At 38.6% G+C, this 4,130-nt stretch overlaps 1 pseudogene; it reads left to right on the top strand.

Annotated features, from left to right (window-relative positions):
* The first annotated feature begins 859 nt into the window (after positions 1 to 859).
* LOC125348482 lies at positions 860 to 3,550 on the top strand (annotated as a pseudogene).
* Positions 3,551 to 4,130: the final 580 nt, after the last annotated feature.

Below are 4,130 nucleotides of genomic sequence, written 5' to 3'. Positions count from 1 at the left end.
CCACTGATTCCTTTCTAAACATTATTACCCCTCTTCATTTGCCTACTCTTTACTCTTAGCACCATCCCATCCCTTCTGTATATTAGCTGCTTAGTGTTTTAAGTTGTTGAACTTTGATTTTGGCATTGTAAGGAATTGCACTCTTTGATATCTCCCATGACTCTACCATATTTCAGTGGTTTTTATTGTACATACTTGCATGCCATCCAACACATTCATTTATGAGTTTATAAGCTAAATCTCGCTTCCACATAGGAGAAGACATGGATAAAGTGAAAGGAGAGGGGAAATGCAGATAATAATTGAATCTATATTCTATAAAATTGAGAAAGTAAGGCAAAGGATAGGTAGGGGAAGGCTAGGAGAGAATGTTGAAAGAAGTGACATTAAGATATACTCTATCCACTGCTACTTAAATGGGAACTACTGCCTACAACTATTTAGAGATCAAAATAATCCTTGCACTCACAATAATTGGCATTACTCTCTGAAGTTCACAATACAGAAAACATTTGATTGAATTAGGAAAATACTCTCCAGTGCCATTATAGATTAATATTGAAATGGAGATGGAAGTAGGTTCTGAACATCAGGTCAGGAAGGTTAAGCTTCATGAAAACCTCTGAAGTCACTGTCTCAGAGAGAGCATATTTGCACACAAACTTTCACTTGGATAAATTTTTTACTTACCAGAAGAAACCAGAAAGGTAGAAAGCCCTAGTAATACAAGGAGTACCAAGAACTTCAGGGTGCTGAGTTGATTTAGAGTAGCACACCTGAAAACTCCAGAACCAGGAGAAGGCAAGGTGCTGACACCAGGACTCTAGAACTGACATTATGTATGTTTTGTGAACCAATCATGAATTTCCAGGTAAGTATCTGGCTAGTTAATTCCTGGAGCAGTTGGCGCATACTGGACAGAGGTAATTCAAGATTAAAGCCAGAAGTCATTTGAAAAAGTCATTACTTCTGATCCTTGATTTGGATGGCAAAGGTTTCAAATCAAGGATTTTTTTTTTATTTAATGTGTTCTGCCCCACAACTTTCTCCCAGCTACTTCTTACTCTGGACTTTTAGCTTCATTGTTGTAATCACATCTGTCAAGCTGCAGAGTCTCACGGCCAGTCCCTATGATAGGAACTGCTCCTTCTAAAATTACTATCTTATTACATTTTATACTATATTTAAGGTTAAGTAGCAATCTCCAGAGCCTTCCATGGCTAGGCTGTGCATTTTTGAAATTGTGACTTCCATCTTGAACATGTGAGGAGGTTCATCTGGCCTCAAGCAGATGGATTCTATCTCTTATGTAAAAAAAAAAAAAATCTCACCTATCTGAATTCAAGCAATTCTCATTTTAAAATGCAAAACCCAGGCATACACCAATGGCTCCTTCCTGGAAATCTAGCTACTCTAGACATAGTCAGACCAGAAATTCTGATAGAATTTTATCTCTACTAAATTACCCAAAACTTAAAATTAGAGCTGTGGCTCAAGAGCTAGAGCAATAGCCTTGAGCAAAAGAAACTCAGAGATATCATCCAAGCTCTGTTCAAGGCACAGAACTGGCACCATAGGAAAAGCAAAATCCAAGAGTAAGAAGGGAATAAAGATTTATAAAAATTTTCTGCATTCACTGAACCAGTTTATTGATTGGAAAATGCCTATTGAGTATTATTCTATGTCAGAAACAATAAAAGAAAACCAATAATGGGCAGAGCAATAAAACTTTACCTTCTATACACACTGTCAAAATACAGTATATTCAAAAGCCAAGAAAGCAAAGATCAAAACAGGAAGAAAGAATTGAATGAGTCATATGCAAGATGAAATATTCTCATATTGAATGTCAGGTTGCATGCTTTCCTTTATTTGTGGTAGTCACAATATGCCTTTTCATCTACAAACACACTCAATGTAAAAAAATTATACTGGAACATGATAAATTATATAGGCATCTAGGCATTCACACACAGTGAGACTAAAGAGTATTTACTGATATGAACTCTAGGAAATGGAAACAAAGGGATTTTTTTTTCCTTTGTTGCTATTTTTATGTTTTATTCTTCATTTTCTGTCTTTTTTCTTTCTTTCTTTCTTTTCTTTTCTTTCTTTCTTTTTTTTTTTTTTTTTTTTTTTTTGGTCATGGGGCTTGAATCCTTGGTCTGGGAACTGTCCCTGAGCTCTTCACTCAAGGCTAGCACTCTACCACTTGAGTCAAGTGCCACTTCCAATTTTCTGGTGGTTAATTGGAGATAAGAGTCTCATGAACTTTCCTGCAAGGCTGGCTTTTAACGGCAATCCTCACATCACAGCCTTGTGAGTAGCTAGGATTACAGGTGTGAGCCACTGGTGCCTATCTTATTGATTGATTGATGTTTTTCACTCATTATTGGGGCATTGTCCTTCAGACTCTCTTGCTCAATTCTAGTGCTCAATTACATGAGTCACAGATGTACTTCCAACATTTTGTATTAGACATGAGGGTCTCACGGACTTTCTTGTTTGGGCTGCCGTTGAACTGCCATCCTCAAATCTCATCCTCCTGAATAGCTAGGATTACAAGTGGGAGAAAATGATGCCTGTTTCCCGCCCCCCCCTTTTGTCCAGTTTGTTCTTTTATTGTATTTGGGAGGACTATGGGGGGCAAAGAAATGGTTGGACAAATGATGGAAAGATCAGCAGCAGTGTTTAATAGACACTATGATGAAAATGAACGATGGGAGGAAAAAAGTGGGAGAGCATGAGGGAAGGGGTGACATTGCCCACAAAGAAATATACTCCTTTAGGATATTGACAGGGTCCTAAGATGGCTGCCTGGCAGCCATTTGCTGGTCGAAGAAAGGATGTGGAGTGGGATACTTACTGCCTCCTGGCCTAAATGAAAGTGATATTGAGTCTAATTCTGAAGATGAAGCCATACCTGAGTCCAAGTTAAACATATAAGCAGTTAAGGAGGATGGGACCAGTTGGCAATCAGATACCTCAGAGTTCCCCGAAGATGGGCCAGAAACTGAGCCTGGGGTCCAGGCAAATGCATATAAGGAGTGACCTTCTATAATTCCCATAAATATGTGGAATACATTTCAATAATTGCATAAAAAACATTCTGAACAGAAAACTTCAGCCTGAAGATTCAGAGGGAGAAAAAGAAAGCGCTCCAGAAAAGATAAGTTGAAGAATGGAAAAGAATCTCATAGAGAACAGTCGTCAAATAAAGCTCAGTGGAAGGAGCTTACTCACAATTTTGGAGCCAGTGATAGATTTGAACCTCCTGTGAAAAAGAAAACGGTTGAAAAATCAAGTCTTGAAAAGAGGATAGACCAGGCTGTGGAGGAGTAGGATGTCGAGAAGGCTGAAAAACTCAGCAACCAGCTAGCCACGCAAGAGCTTGGTGTAAAAATTGCCAAAGCAATTAATTGCCTGCCACAAGTTTGTAGAAGCCAAAAAGGAAGCTGAAAATTAACACGCTGCTGGAAAGAAGAAACTGGCATGGGGGTTTAAAGCAAAGAAGAGATGGGAAACCAAAAGCAGCATGGGACAAATGTAACCTTGCAGAGCTCAGAACACTTAAGAAATTCATGTGTTCACATTAAGAAGACTTTCCTGCTTAAGTGTGTTTGAAATTGATAGATGTAAGAAATTGAAGTAGAAAAAACATGCATAAAACTTACGAGCTGATTATCAACTGTTGGACTTATTCTAAGGAGTTTATTCTTGAAATGAATGTTTTTGTTATTTGTGTAAGAAATCTAAGCATACACAGAGGGAAAAAGTATGGGATTTTTCTAAAATCAATCTGCTTTCCATTTGTTTGGTATAGCAAAGCCTGTGAGGTCGTTGGGCTCTCTTTTCTGTTCTAGGCATGACTGGAATCGTTTCTGGAATCGTGATTTTAAGATTGTGACAGTTTTCACAAATAACTTAATGTTATAAAAACAATTATTTGTGGGGAACGCTCCAGGAGAGCTAGCAGCTATCTGTGTAGAGCCACGGATGCCCGGAACTCTGCTGCAAACCGCAGAGTCACTACATGCTCTGGGGCAAACCCAATGGGCATTAAGGCATGAATTGGCTCTGCCCCAGGCCTACACCTCCTGGAAAGTCCCTATTCAAAAGAGTCCCTAAAT

The sequence above is a fragment of the Perognathus longimembris genome, chromosome 1 (assembly GCF_023159225.1).
Source record: "Perognathus longimembris pacificus isolate PPM17 chromosome 1, ASM2315922v1, whole genome shotgun sequence".
In the NCBI taxonomy this organism is placed as follows: domain Eukaryota; kingdom Metazoa; phylum Chordata; class Mammalia; order Rodentia; family Heteromyidae; genus Perognathus; species Perognathus longimembris.
Note: the sequence above shows the minus strand (reverse complement) of the source record. Positions and strands in the feature narration are given on the sequence as shown.